The sequence below is a fragment of the Geotrypetes seraphini genome, chromosome 7 (genome assembly GCF_902459505.1).
Source record: "Geotrypetes seraphini chromosome 7, aGeoSer1.1, whole genome shotgun sequence".
Taxonomy (NCBI): domain Eukaryota; kingdom Metazoa; phylum Chordata; class Amphibia; order Gymnophiona; family Dermophiidae; genus Geotrypetes; species Geotrypetes seraphini.
Window position 1 is genome coordinate 178,319,994 of NC_047090.1, and position 15,974 is coordinate 178,335,967.

At 44.9% G+C, this 15,974-nt stretch overlaps 1 protein-coding gene across 2 annotated transcripts in view; it reads left to right on the forward strand.

Annotated features, from left to right (window-relative positions):
* The window catches only part of FOXN3 (forkhead box N3), a 617,803-nt gene that overhangs the window by 39,864 nt on the left and 561,965 nt on the right, over positions 1 to 15,974 (forward strand). Inside the window, exon 1 of one of the 2 annotated variants that reach the window (XM_033953054.1) lies at positions 12,570 to 12,711. The exons of the other annotated variant lie outside the window; for it this stretch is intronic. The gene's annotated coding sequence lies outside the window, so the exon portion shown is untranslated. Of the gene's footprint in view, positions 1 to 12,569; positions 12,712 to 15,974 lie in introns of those variants that run through there. 2 annotated transcript variants of the gene reach the window in all.

A 15,974-nucleotide genomic window follows, 5' to 3' on the forward strand; every position in this document is an offset into this window, starting at 1 on the left:
CAAAACTAGCATTTGTACAAGGATGGCGAAGTGTTGCTCATGAAAGTAGGGCCTTATGAGTCTCGGCTGTCTCATGGAGAAGGTTTTCTTCCAGAGATTTGAGACTGGATGTCATTCTAGTTGAGTCAAGTATGACACCCAGTACTTTGGATAAGAACATAAGTATTGCCCCTGTCGGGTCAGACCAAAGGTCCATCGTGCCCGGCAGTCCGCTCACGTGGCGGCCCCTCAGGTCCATGATCTGATAGTGCTCATATCCTAAAACTCTCATACCTTTTTCGCTTAATGCCCTGTAGAGTAACCTCTATCTGTACCCTGCAATCCCCTTCGCTTCCAGGAAGTCATCCAGTCCCTTTTTGAACCCCAGTATTGTACTCTGTCCTATCACCTCATTTGGAAGCGCATTCCAGGTGTCCACCACCCTCTGAGTGAAGAACTTCCTTGCATTCGTTTTGAATCTGTCCCCTCTCAGTTTTTCTGAATGACCGCTTGTTTTTGTTGTCCCCGCTAGTCTGAAGAATCTGCCCCTCTCCACCTTCTCTATGCCTTTCATGATTTTATAAGTCTGTATCATGTCTCCTCTCAATCTCCGCTTTTTCAGGGTAAAGAGCCCCAGTTTGTCTAACCTTTCGGCATATGGAAGGTTCTCCATTCCTTTTATCATCCTAGTTGATCTCCTCTGGACCCTCTCAAGTATTGCCATGTCTTTCTTAAGGTATTGGACGCAGTATTCCAGATGTGGCAGGATAACTTCCTTCGTTCTGGTCGTGATACCTTTTTTGATAATGCCCAACATTCTGTTTGCTTTTTTTGAGGCCGCTGCACATTGCGCCGCTGGCTTCATTGTTGTATCCACCAATACCCCCAGGTCTTTTTCTAGGCTGCCATTCCCCAGCACCCTCCCTCCCATCGTATAGCTGTACATGGGGTTCCCTTTCCCTATGTGCAAGACCTTACATTTCTCCACATTGAAGCTCATCTGCCATCTTTTTGCCCACTCACACAGTTTGTTCAGGTCGCTCTGCAGTTCTTTGCATTCCTCAACAGTTCTGACCCTGCTGGAGAGTTTTGTGTCGTCCTCGAACTTGATAACTTCGCACTTCGTCTATGTCTATTTTTTCTTCAGAAGGGAGCACAACATGGGTGCTGTTTGTAGGGGAGTGTAGAACCAGAGGATTTTGGTTTTGATTGCATTCAACTTGAATTTGTTGATTTTGGCCCATGATTGTATTTTATTGATGTTATCAGCAATTTTGTTTGAAGCATCTAGTTGTTAATCACCATTCGCTTATTTTGCCATTTGTGCATGGTCGTAAAAAATTAGCACATGTGAACCTATTGCCATCCATTTTTCAGGTGGTAAGGGTCCACATGCTATTTTGAGATTTAAAGCTCTTTCTTTAGAAAACCCTCAATATTTATCTAATTTATCCCCTCTTTTATAAATCCCGATAACACAAGCTGCTTTGGGACTTTTGCCATGCGGTAGCCAGTAGCACGGCTTTGTAAGAGGGTGGGTTACTATCTTCTTATTATGCTACCCATAATCTGAGATTTTGAATCAGAACTAGTTAGTTATACCACCTCTTTCTTGTACAAGATTAGACTTGAATCATGATTCAGCCTTTTTATCACTCTGAAATTCTCTTCCAAATCATCTTTGCTGAAAACAAATTTGGAATCATTCAAGAAAGGTTTAAAGACGTATTTTTTCTCTCTCATTTTTCTGGTAATTGGTCTTTTAGGTACAGAGATTTCATGTTGTGACTTCAAAATCTGTGATAGTTGATTTTTTTTTTTAATGGTTTTTGTATTTTATATATACTGTTACTTTTTTAAATTATGCAATACTAATTTATTTTTATTTTTTTGTAACTGAACCACACTTGTACACTGTTCTGATTACTTATTTTACTAGAACAATGGTATATTAAAAAACAAAACAAAAATAAATAAACATTCTTCGATAATTAATAGGCATGCGGCAATTTGATAAGTACAGGAACGCCTATTCTCCACCCCTAGACATTCTCCCTGAAAATAGAAATTTAATAAAATTTTAGAGTGCGCAGTTAGCACATGCATACTTGGCACTTACTGTAGGATGCCGGAGCACATCTTATGGTGCTTTAATATATACTTGAAGGGCGGTCCTATAAGAAATTTAATGAACATTAGCATTTTAAGTTGTGTTAGGCACACGTTAGCATTTAATGCAGCTTAGTAAAAGGTCCCCAAAATTTCTTAAAATTTATTTATAGCTAGTTAATTTTACAGTAGCCTGAGATTGGGAGAGATGGGCAGCATGATTGGGTGATTGGGTGTAGGGTGATTGGCCAATGATCTGTTGACAGATAAACTGTTACCAGGTGCTTTTAGGGCAGAGGTTCTTAACCTGGGGTCTTTGGATCCCTAGGGGGTCCATGGATGGGTTTCAGGGGGTCCGTGAGGGTCAGATAAAAATTAACAATTATATTCACTATTAGTCTGGTACTGTTGATTTTTCTCGCAGATAACAAGAGATTTAGATGTAGTAGTAATGGTAGTAGAAAACATAGTAGTAACAGATCTGTTTTAATTTGCACAAGAGGTTTTTATTTCCTAATTATATTGAGTGGCCATTACTTTATGCATAAAAAAGGAGTGTTTTTGAGATTGTTTAAAGTTTACTAGGAAATTCTACTTTACGGAGAGGGTAGTGGATGCCTGGAATGCGCTCCTGAGAGAGGTGGTGGAGAGTAAAACTGTGACTGAGTTCAAAGAAACAGTGTGACAAGGCAGTGGCTGCTGCCAGAAGGATGCTGGGCTGTATAAAGAGAGGTGTAGTCAATAGAAGGAAGAAGGTGTTGATGCCCCTGTACAGGTCATTGGTGAGGCTCCACTTGGAGTATTGTGTTCAGTTTTGGAGACCGTATCTGGCGAAAGACGTAAGAAGACTTGAGGCGGTCCAGAGGAGGGCGACGAAAATGATAGGAGGCTTGCGCCAGAAGATGTATGAGGAGAGACTGGAAGCCCTGAATATGTATACCCTAGAGGAAAGGAGAGACAGGGGAGATATGATTCAGACGTTCAAATACTTGAAGGGTATTAACGTAGAACAAAATCTTTTCCAGAGAAAGGAAAATGGTAAAACCAGAGGAAATAATTTGAGGTTGAGGGGTGGTAGATTCAGGGGCAATGTTAGGAAATTCTACTCTACGGAAAGGGTAGTGGATGCCTGGAATGCGCTCCCGAGAGAGGTGGTGGAGAGTAAAACTGTGACTGAGTTCAAAGAAGCATGGGATGAACACAGAAGATTTAGAATCAGAAAATAAGATTAAATATTGAACTAAGGCCAGTACTGGGCAGACTTGCAGGACTGTGTCTGTGTATGGCCGTTTGGTGGAGGATGGGCAGGGGAGGGCTTCAATGGCTGGGAGGGTGTAGATGGGCCGGAGTAGGTTTTAACGGAGATTTCGGCAGTTGGAACCCAAGCACAGTACCGGGTAAAGCTTTGGATTCTTGCCCAGAAATAGCTAAGAAGAAAAAATTAAAAAAAAATTTTTTTTAAATTGAATCAGGTTGGGCAGACTGGATGGACCATTCGGGTCTTTATCTGCCATCATCTACTATGTTACTATGTTACTAATACTTTATGTATGTCATATACTGTATGTATGAGCTAATCAAATCTTGACAAAATAAAGTACATTATCCCAGGACAAGCAGGCAGCATATTCTCACACATGGGTGATGTCACCGAAGGAGTTCCGGTACGGACACTTGGAAAGTGGATCACAACTTTAAGAGTTTAGAAAGTTCACGATTAGCCAGCACCGCGCATGCCCAAGTGCCTTCCCGCCCGACGTAGGCGCGCGGTCCCTCAGTTTTTTAGTTTCCGCGGAACTAAGAAGACGCATTTCAACGGCAATTGAAAACTTTTTTGCCTTCCCGCTCTCGCATTAATGACTGTTTAGTCATTTTTCGTGTTGGTTTTCTTTTCTTTTCGTTTATTTACCTTTTGGGAAAGAAAATCTCTCTTTTTTTCTCCCTTGTGGATTCTGGCCTGGCGGGGCCTGTTTTCTACCTTGGCCATAGTTTTCAATTTGGCTGAGGCGGTGTTCCCGTCGATGTCAGGCCCGCTGACAGGATTTAAGAAGTGCGGTCATTGTGCTTGGCCTATCTCTGTGACTGACCCACATCACTGGTGTCTCCAGTGTTTAGGGCCTTAGATCTTTGCCTATTGAGGAAATCTGTAAAGCTGCCACCTGGTCCTCAGTTCATACCTTCACTTCACATTATTGTCTGGAGTCTTTCTCCAGACGGGACGGGCACTTCGTCCAGTCAGTATTACAAAATTTATTTTCTTAAAGTCCAACTCTCCCACCATCCCATTTTGGTTAGCTTGGAGGTCACCCATGTGTGAGAATATGCTGCCTGCTTGTCCTGGCATAAAGCACAGTTACTTACCGTAACAGGTGTTATCCAGGGACAGCAGGCAGATATTCTCATAACCCACCCACCTCCCCTGGTAGACTTCTTAGCTAGCTTATCTTAACTGAGGGACTGTGCGCCTACGTCAGGCAGGAAGGCACTCGCGCTTTTGTGGTGCGGGCTAATCGCGAACTTTTTAAACTCTTAAAGTTGCGATCCACTTTCCAAGTGTCCATACCGGGGCTCCATCGGTGACGTCACCTATGTGTGATAATATCTGCCTGCTGTCCCTGGATAACACCTGTTACAGTAAGTAACCTTTACAAACTGGTTAAGACCTATTTGTTAAAAAAATTTGTTTCTTGATTAATGACTATGTCATAGTTTCTCATTGTATTTTTCACTATTGAAATATTGTACTGCTTTTCTGTGTGCTTTGTATCATCACTGGAATGTCCAATCCTCTTTATTCTGTGAACCGCCTAGAACTTTTTGGGTGTTGGCGGTATAGAAAAATAAAGTTGTTATTATTATATTCATTGCATGTAAAGTTGTGTTGATATGAATATTTCTGGGGAAGGGAGGTCGATAGCTTTCATCAGATTCTTAAAGGGGTCTGTGACTCAAAAAAAGGTTAAGAATCATTGTTTTAGGGGAAATAGTTGATATTTTCATGGCAGCAATAACTATGAATTCATTTCTGGTCATCTTTTTAAGTAATAGTGATCAAAGAAATCTAATCCTGTTCATTTCTGAAAGAAAAGCTTCCTATAAGCATAAAAATGTCTTGTTGATGTGCTACTGCTTTTAATGAACTCATTCCTATTGTTGTTTATAGTAGAGAATGACACGGTGACAAAATTCATCACCGTTCCCGTCCCCGCGGATAACCACGGGAAATAATCCCATGTCATTTTCTAGTGTCTATTTCAACCTCAGTCCTTCTACACCAGCATTCTTCAAAGCTTGCGGGTCAGTGGTTGTGGCCATTCATACTCTGATTCTTATGTGAGCCAAGGATAATGAAGCCATTGTGACATCACTGATGTGATTGGCTCTTAGGCACTGGTGGAATGAGGCATTATGACATCACAAGATCTGCTCTGGATACCAGAGACTGTCATTCTGTAGTGTCTGTTTCAACCTCAGTCCTTCTACACCAGCATTCTTCAAAGCAAAGCTTGCGGGTCAGTGGCTGTGGCCATTCATACTCTGATTCTTATGTGAGCCAAGGATAATGAAGCCATTGTGACATCACTGATGTGATTGGCTCTTAGGCACTGGTGGAATGAGGCATTATGACATCACAATATCTGCTCTGGATACCAGAGACTGTCATTCTGTAGTGTCTGTTTCAACCTCAGTCCTTCTACACCAGCATTCTTCAAAGCAAAGCTTGCGGGTCAGTGGTTGTGGCCATTCATACTCTGATTCTTATGTGAGCCAAGGATAATGAAGCCATTGTGACATCACTGATGTGATTGGCTCTTAGGCACTGGTGGAATGAGGCATTATGACATCACAATATCTGCTCTGGATACCAGAGACTGTCATTCTGTAGTGTCTGTTTCAACCTCAGTCCTTCTACACCAGCATTCTTCAAAGCAAAGCTTGCGGGTCAGTGGTTGTGGAAATTCATACTCTGATTCTTCCCTCTCTCCTTAAAGAATGACATGAAGATGGTTTCCCGCGGTTATCCGCGGGGACGGGAATGGTGATGAATTTTGTCACCGTGTCATTCTCTAGTTTATAGTAAGACTTTGGAGGCAGCCCACTGTGCCTGAAGAAAAAGCCATTACATTGGAATAGTTGGCTTCCTGGCTAGATCTAAGGTACAGAAATCAGTTGTCCTGTACTGATCAGCTCCATTAAGAGCACAATGTGTGTACATGGTGTGCTGCCTGCTATCTCAAGCATATTTTTGCGTCTGAAATATGTTCAGTAGGCAGCCCGTTTGCCTAGTCAAAACACAGTAATTTCTTCTTATAAGGTAGATGCAAATTAGTTATCTCCTATGTCCCTGCAACAGAAACTAATATATACAAGATTGACTTTTCAAGGACACTTGATAGTTTTGTTGAATATCATTACTGTATGTTGGGGAAAGTAGACCATTTACGACTGCTTTTTTCTGATGAGCAGTGCAGGTTAACCACAGATGGTACTCTCATTACAATATATATTATTATAGATCAATGCTTGGACACATACTACCTGGCAGTGGCATACCTTGGGTCTGAAGCTCCCAGGGCCAATATTTATTATCCCCTACAATACAAATATACTACTACTAATTATTTCTATAGCGCTACTAGACATACACAGTGTTGTACATCAAAACACAGAAGAGACGGTCCCTGCTCAAAAGAGCTTACAATCTAATCAAGACAGACAAACTGGATAAAAAGGTGCATCAACATATAGTGCTCAGTGGAGGAATTACAGATATTGGTGCTTAGAAGGTGGGTTGGAGTTTGGAATTGAAAGCATATTGAAGTGCGCTTTCCAGTCTCAATGACTTCTCCCACATGGTTACAGCATGCCCAGCATCTCCCTTTTTCTCCCCATCATCCAACAGCCCTCCTTTCTCTCCCTCCATATGCAGCATATTTAACGTGACCATTTATTTTTTTCATCAAAACGGGACATCTATTAATATTCAGTCCTGCCCCCAATCCCTCCCTAGCTCCTCCCCAAATCCTACCCTAGCCCCGCCCCATCCCGCCTTAGCCCCGCCCCCAATTTCTTCCATTCATTTTTCATGTACACACAATATCTTATTATTTCATAATGGTAACCATAAAATTTTAAAAAACCACAAAGCACCCTATACGCAGAGAAAATGTTAATTATTTATATTTGGGGGGTTTTCAATGATGTCACTTCAGTAACTATAGAAAAATAGACAAATATAGTGCAAAATATAGACAGCAGATATAAATTCTCAAAACTGACACATTTTTATCACTAAATTGAAAATAAAATAATTTTTCCTACCTTTGCTGTCTGGTGATTTCATGAGTCTCTGGTTGCATTTCCCTCTGACTGTGCATCCTATCTTTCATTTTTTTCTGCACTCAGGCCCAATTGTCCCTTTCTATTCTCTCCCTCCTTCCTTCCTATGTCCTTAGTGCCCCCAGTATAAGGTGACCATTTATTTTTTTCACCAAAACGGGATATCTATTAATTATCAGCCCCGCCCCTAATCCTGCCCTAGCCCTGCCCCAATCCCACCCTAGTCCCGCCCCCAATCCCGCCCTAAATTTTTTCCATTCATTTTTCATGTACACATAATATCTTATTAATTCATAATGGTAGCTATAAAATTAGAAAAAACCCCACAAAGCACACTATACACAGAGAAAATGTTAATTATCATTTATATTTGAGGGGTTCTCAAAGATGTCAAGGTAGATGATTTTAAAATATGCAATGTCACCTCAGTAATTATAGAAAAATAGACAAATTTAGTGCAAAATATAGACAGCAGATATAAATTCTCAAAACTGACACATTTTGATCACTAAATTGAAAATAAAATCATTTTTCCTACCTTTGCTATCTAGTGATTTCATGAGTTTCTGGTTGCATTTCCTTCTGACTGTGCATCCTTTTTTTCATTTCTTTCTTTCTGCACTCAGGCCCAGTTGTTCCTTTCTATTCCCTCACTCCTTCCTTCCTATGTCCTTAGTGCCCTCAGTCCTCCTTCCCATGTCCTTAGTGCCCTCAGTGCCTCCTTCCCATATCCTTAGTGCCCTCAGTGCCTCCTTCCCATATCCTTAGTGCCCTCAGTGCCTCCTTCCCATGTCCTTGGTGCTCCCAGTGCCTCTTTCCTATGTCCTTAGTGCCCTCAGTGCCTCCTTCCCATGTCCTTAGTGCCCTCAGTGCCTCCTTCCCATGTCCTTAGTGTCCTCAGTGCCTCCTTCCTATGTCCCCCTGACTGCCTTCCAGCCTTTGTCCCAGCCCCTCCTTCGAAGTCAGCCTGCCTGCCTGTCGGCCTTGCCAAAGCCTGCCTGTCTACCTCCCACCCTCTCTGCTGCGCCAAAGCCTGCCTACCTCCCTCCGTGCTGCACCTGCCTCCCTCCTTCCCTCCCTCCAGCGCCCGATTCAACCCCCCCCCCCCCCGGCCCTCTGCCGCTGCCTGCCAGCCTCCCTCCTTCTCTTCCTCCAGTGCCGATTCAAATCCCCGTCTGCTGCACCTTCTTCTTGCCACCCAGAAGCCTTCTTCCCGACGTCAATTCAGACGTCAGAGAGGAAGTTTTGGGCCAGCCAATCGCTGCCTGGCTGGCACGGAATTTCTTCTCCGATGTCAGAATTGCCCTCCAAGTACCTACAAATCTAAATGTGGCCCTGCTAAGGGTTTGAGTATTAGACCACTGGCCTATAGGAAGAGAAGATGTAAAAGTTAAGAGCCTTAGCCAATAGGGAGAGGAGGAGATAGAGGATGCTCTGGATGAGCCATTTGGCCTTTATCTGCCATCATAAGAACATAAGCAGTGCCTCCGCCGGGTCAGACCACAGGTCCATCCCACCCGGCAGTCTGCTCCCGCGGCGGCCCAAACAGGTCACGACCTGTCTGAATCACCAGAAGGGGCCCCCTTGCCACCTTGGTTTCTCATTTAAGTCCTATCTTCCCATCGAAGTCCTAACCCTCCGGTCTTGCACATGCACAACCTGGTTGGGTTTCTATACTTATTACCTGGTTAGCTTTCTATACTTGTGTTACATCCCAGCACCTCTCTCAGTATCACACGATCCCTTTATCCCTCAGGAATCCGTCCAATCCCTGTTTGAATCCCTGTACCTTACTCTGCCTGATCACTTCCTCCGGTAGTGCATTCCAAGTGTCCACAACCCTTTGGGTGAAAAAAAACTTCCTTGCATTTGTTTTGAACCTATCTCCCTTCAGTTTCTCCGAATGCCCCCCTCGTACTTGTCCCCTTCAGTCTGAAGAATCTGTCCCTATCCACCCTCTCTATGCCCCTCATGATCTTAAAGGTCTCTATCATATCTCCCCTGAGCCTCCTTTTCTCCAGAGAGAAGAGCCCCAGCCTATCCAACCTCTCGGCGTATGGGCAGTGTTCCAGCCCTCTTACCAGTTTCGTTGCTCTCCTTTGGACTCTCTCAAGTACCGCCATGTCCTTCTTGAGGTGTGGCGACCAATACTGAACGCAGTATTCCAGATGTGGACGCACCATCGCTCGATACAATGGCATGATGACTTCCCGCGTCCTGGTCGTTATGCCCCTCTTTATGATGCCCAGCATCCTGTTGGCTTTTTTTGAGGCTGCTGCGCACTGTGCAGATGGCTTCAGTGATGCATCCACCAGCACACCCAAGTCTCTCTCAAGTCTGCTGTCTCCCAACAATGCTCCCCCCAGTTTGTAGTTGAACAACGGGTTCCTTTTCCCTATATGCATGACCTTGCATTTTTCCACGTTAAAGCGCATTTGCCATTTGTTTGCCCAGTCTTCCAGCTTGTCCAGGTCCCTTTGCAGGTCCTCACACTCCTCCCTGGACCTAACTCTGCCGCACAGTTTGGTATCGTCTGCAAATTTTATAACCTCACACTTTGCCTCCTTTTCCAGGTCATTGATAAATATGTTGAAGAGTAACGGCCCCAGCACCGATCCCTGTGGCACACCGCTCGTGACTCCCCGCCAGTCAGAATATTGGCCCTTTACTCCGACCCTCTGCAGTCTACCCGACAACCAGTGCTTAATCCATCTGTGCACATCCCCTCCCACCCCGTGGTTCCACAGCTTCTTAAGCAGCCTTTCATGTGGCACCTTGTCGAAAGCCTTTTGAAAATCGAGGTAAATGATGTCTATGGGTTCCCCATTGTCCACCCGAGTGCTTATTCCCTCAAAGAAGTACAGAAGGTTCGTTAGGCACGACCTTCCCTTACAGAATCCGTGCTGGCTTGTTCTCAGTAAGCCATTCCTCTCGATGTGCTCGCAAATGCCATCCTTGATCATAGCTTCCACCATCTTCCCTATAATTGAAGTCAGGCTCACTGGCCTGTAGTTCCCGGGGTCACCCCTCGATCCCTTCTTGAAGATAGGTGTGACATTCGCCAATTTCCAGTTCTCTGGTACCTCTCCAGTTTTCAAGGATAGGTTGCAAACATGCTGGATTGTGCCCGCTATTTCTTGTCTTAGTTCCTTCAGAACCCTTGGGTGGATCCCGTCTGGGCCCGGTGATTTGCCGCATTTTAACCTGTCTATCTGTTTGAGGACATCCTCCTTACTTACCTCTATGTGCTCCAATTTTTCTGCCTGTTCCCCACTCATGAGCTCCTCTGAGTCCGGTATATTAGATGTGTCTTCGCTCGTGAAAACCGACGAGAAGAACGTGTTCAACCTCTCAGCTACCTCTTTATCCTCCTTAATCACTCCCTTCCTATCCCCATCGTCCAACGGCCCCACCTCCTCTCTCGCTGGTCGCTTCCCCTTTACGTAACTGAAGAATGCCTTGAAGTTTTTCGCCTCCCTGGCCAGCCCCTCTTCGTATTTCCCTTTTGCTTTTCTAACCTCTCGGTGGCATTCCTTTTGGCATTTCCTGTGCGTCTGGTGATTTTCCTCCGTTGGGTCCTTTTTCCATCTCCGGAAGGATACTTTTTTGTCATTTATTGCCCTCTTTATTTCAGTTGACATCCAAACCGGGTCCTTTGACCGCTTGTTCTTGCAGCCTTTCCTGAAACTGGGGACGTACATTCTTTGTGCTTCCTGCAGGGTGTCCCTGAATAGGGTCCAGGCGCTTCCTACAGTCTCCATCCTAAAGATGTTTCTGAGCTTCCTCCCCACCATTTCCCTCATAGCAACATAGTTCCCTTTCCTGAAGTTGAGCGCAGTTGTTGCGGTCCACCTTACTATGGGTGTCCCCCTTTCTAATGTGAATCTGATCGCGTTGTGATCACTGTTGCCTAGTGGTCCTCCCACTTCTACCCCTCTTGCAGGCCCCCCTGCAAGAGGGGCCTGCAAGAGTTTCTATAATCATAAAGTTCTATGACATCACAATGCAGGTGTAAAGAGCCTTAGCCTATAGCAGTGGTCTCAAACTCGTGGTCCGCCAGGTACTATTTTGAGGCCCTTGGTTATGTTTATCATAATCACAGAAGTAAAATAAAACAGTTTCTGGATCGTATGTCTCTTTAATTATAAATTACAATATTATTATTAAGACTTAGCCAAAAGGAAAGATTTATAAACTATAAAGAGTTTTACCTCATGCAAAATTGTCATTTATTTAATCAGACATTAACTATTTTTTTCTGAGGTCCTCCAAGTACCTACAAATTCAAAATGTGGCCCTGCAAAGGGTTGGAGTTGGAGACCACTGCTTTAAACCCTGAGTGTGATTAAAATAAGGCTGACTTGGACATTTTGTTTGATTGGATGTCCTAAATTTTAACCCTCTGTAATCCCTCCCAAAACATGGCCTCTTGCTATTTGGACAAACTGCAGAGTAGGATTTTTATTTTATTTTTTTTTTGGGGGGGGGGATTTTTACATATCCATCTGCTTTTAAAACGAGCCCCATACTTTTTAAGAACATAAGAATAGCCTTACTGAATCAGACCACAAAGAAGAGCACCTCTGCACCACAACCACCCACTTTCAGAGATACATCCTTATGAGCCAGGAACAAAAGTGAACAGTTAGTGGGAGATAACCTTTTTAGCAGATTATGTACATTTTGTGTTTTTCATTAGGTCAGTGCAAGTTGGACAAACTTTGATATTCATGGCATAGATAGGCAGACGAGACAGGCCATAAGGTCTTTATCTGTCTTCATTTTTCTCAGTTTCCTCCCTTTCATCTCGCTTTTCCTGGAGCTTCCTTCTGGAATCTTCAACGTACACATGGCTCTATTTTGGTAAACACCAGTGACGCAAAACTTTGTAAGGCAGCAGGGTAACTGTGAGATGCAATGCATTCAACCTGGTTTAGTGAAGACATGAAAAGGAATATTTAAAGAATATGGTGTGAAAGCTCTGTTGTATGTAAAACCGTTGCCTTCAGTCTTGCAAAGCTGCACTGGATAAGACAGTCGTTTGCATTCTTCCTTTACAGAGGAGAATAGGCAGCGAGCTTTAGGACCCAGCAGTTAAGCTAGCCCGGCCCGTCCGTAGTGTAGCAATGCCATTGCCAGGAGCTAACTGTGTGGGCACAGGGTCTGGCTTATGACGGGCACGTTATCTGCAGGGAATGCACCCCAGGATGGAAGGATTAAGTGGGGAGAAGGCACAGCAGCTGTAACAGCAAGTAAAGCAGAAGGCAGGAGCAGGCTTGCAAGGTAATGAAAATGGCTCTCGTTTCCTGCCTCTCAGTCTCGGGCTGTCTCATGACGCCACTACTGTTCGGGCAGTCGCATCTCAGCCGCTTGCTAGATGGGGCACTCGCTTTATCCGGGACGAGAAGCAACTCGCTGGCATTCTGCTTTCAAAGGCAAGTTGGAGTGGCTTCCTCGGGGCAGAAAACTTTTTCCATTGAGTCGATCACTTTGTACCCACCTCGTCGGGTTGTCGTTCTTCCCACAAGCAGATGATTTGTATTGTAATGTCCTGTCAACAGAAGCAGGAATTTGACAGAAGAAAAAATGTTGGGGGGGGGGGGGGGAGGTTAAAAAAAAATCATTTACATAGTTCAGGATATTAATACTACTGTTTACATAGCATTTAGGGCACGTTAGATTTAATTGTCCATTTGCCTGATCTGTGACCCATCTAATAGGCAGTGAACATTTGAATGCATCCTGGGTAATATGAAACTGGGTGGAATAATTTCCATGTTATTGTTGTTAAGTACAGTTATTATCCTTTAGCATAATTATTATCAATTCCAAAGTTCCTAAGGAAAAAAAAATACATAGAGAGGAAAATGTTCTACAGTATCTCGCATATTTAGGGCATAATTTTAGAAGCATAACCAAGACTGAATGGGCCCTTTGGCCTTTATCAGCCATCATATTTTTATGTTTCTGTAACCATAAAGCTCTATGACCTCACAATGCAGGTATAAAGAGCCTTAGCCTATAGCAGGGGTGTCAAAGTCCCTCCTCGAGGGCCGCAATCCAGTCGGGTTTTCATGCATTGCTTTCATTGTTTGCTAATAGATCTCATGCATATTCATTGGGGAAACCCTGAAAACCCGACTGGATTGTGGCCCTCAAGGAGGGACTTTAACACTCTTGGCCTATAGGGAGAGAAAGAGATAGTGGATGCTGTGGATGGGCAGACTGGATGGGCCATTTGGCCTTTATCTGCTATCATGTTTTTATCCCCCTCCTTTACAAAGGCCGCGCTAGCATTTTTAGTGCCGGCCGCAGTGGTAACAGCTCAGACACTCATAGAATTCCTTTGAGCGTCCGAGCTGTTACCGCCACGGCCGGCGCTAAAAATGCTAGCGCAGCTTTATAAAGGAGGGGGTATGTTTCTGTGTTTCTATAACCATAAAGCTCTATGACCTCACAGTGCAAGTGTAAAGAGCCTTAGGGGCTCATAATCAAAACGTAAACACGTCTTAAAACCACCCAAATCCCGCCCCGCCCTAAAAGACTGGTCATCCAAGTGCCAATAATCAAACCAACTTTCAGGATGTGCCGTGGGACCTTATATGCCTCTGAATGCCACTGTGCACCCAGAGCTGAAAGGGGCGTATCTGGAGGAGTGGTTAGGGCAGTATGTGAGTGGGATAGGGGCCGACCTAGACTTAGTCATCCTGCAGGGATAATTGAATGTTTTACTAGACATCCTGGTTGAAACTTAAACGTTGTGAATTAGACAATGTAAAAACAGATATATGTCCTAAAAGGGTATTCAAAGTGACCAGATAACCACTGCAGAAACAAAGTAAAGACCTCCCCTCCCCACAGTGGTGTACCAAGGGAGGGGTGAGAGAGGTGGTCCTCCCCGGGTGCAAGCTGTAAGGGGGTGCACAACCGACACACCAGATCTGGAACCCTTCCACCCTACTCTGCCACTGCTGCTTTAAATTCAGCACCTACCACGGCTGCCAGTCTACCCCTCTGAGGTCACTTCCTTGTTCCGGAGCAGAGCCGGCAGCCTCAGAGAGGTGCAACAAGGTCCCGTGATGACTGCAGCTGCCTGTCCACTCCCTCCGACATCACTCACTTGTTCTGGAGCAGAGACGGCAGCCAAGGAGGTGCAGCAAGGTCCCGTGATGTCTGCATTTAAAAGATTTACAGCCATTGCTGTTGGTTCAAGAAGCATACAGCAGTGGTGAGGAGGTGAGGGGGCAAGATACTGGATGGCATTGGGATGGAGGGAGAAAGAAAGGAGCAGCATACTGATATGGAAAGGTGATGTAGGGAGAGAGAAAGAAGTGAGAAGGGAGCAGGATACTGGTATGGAAGAGTGGTGGAGGAAGCGAAAGAAGGCAGATGATGGAATTGGTGTGCAGGGAAAGGGGGAGAGAGACAGAAAGGGGAAGGAGATTGGATGGAATTGGGTTGGAGGGAGAGAAAGAGGGCAGATGCTGATGGAAGAGGGGTGGATGGAGAGAGAGAAAGGGCAGAGATTGGATGTTAGTGGGGAGGGTAGAGGGGGAGCCTATGCTGGATGGAAGTGGGGAGAAGAGAAAGAGGGGAGCAGACACTGAATGGAAGTGGAGAGGGGGAGCAGGGGGATTCTGTCGATACGGCTCACTATGTCATTTACCTTGGCTCCCGGTAGGCAGGTCACCAGCCAATCCATTCTTCCTCCCGCTATGTGGCTGTCGACTTGTCTGATAATGGAGTACCCACGACGATTGCTGTCCTCTCTTCTATTGATTCTCCAGCTACAGGTCCATGTCCCTGGTGTATGTCCATCTCTCCAGTCGTAGGTCCGTGTCCTTCGTTCCCATCCATTTTCTCTCACCCTGGTGTTGGCTTGCACCGGACTCGTTTTCTTGTGGGTTCCCTCCACTGTTTTTCAGATCTCGTTGCTGTGTCACCCATTTCCGTTGTCCGTTGGGTGTATCTTGGCAGTTCCACTGTTGCTGGTGACTTTCCACAGCCTCCCTGTATGCCTCCTCTATGAACCTCTCCAGCTCTCGGACTTCTTCCTTGATGGAGTCCTCTGTCTTGATGTTCTCTGCATCTCCGTCTTCCTCCTCCACTGCTTGAAGTTCCAGTATTCTGCCCTCCAGGAGTCTGACTTGTTTCTTCAGGCTCTCCAGTTCTCCGCATCGAGTGCATACGTAAGACCGCCTCCCACAGGGGAGGTAGTCATACATATGGCAGAAGGTGCAGAAAACTGGGTAGCTCAACATCCTGCTTCTGTCTGCTGCTTCCATTGCTGCCCCTTCACAATGCAAATGTTGAGAGCCTTAGCCTATAATCACAAAGTTCTATGACATCATAATGCAGGTGTAAAGAGCCTTAGCCAATAGAGAGAGGAGGAGATAGCAGATGCTATGGATAGGTAGACTAGAAGGGCCATTTGACCTTTATCTGCCATCGTGTTTCTATGTTTCTAATGTGTGCCTAATGCAGCTTAAAATACATTGGGATGTGCTCAGGAGTCCTGCAGTAGGGGCCCGATTCTATAAATGGTA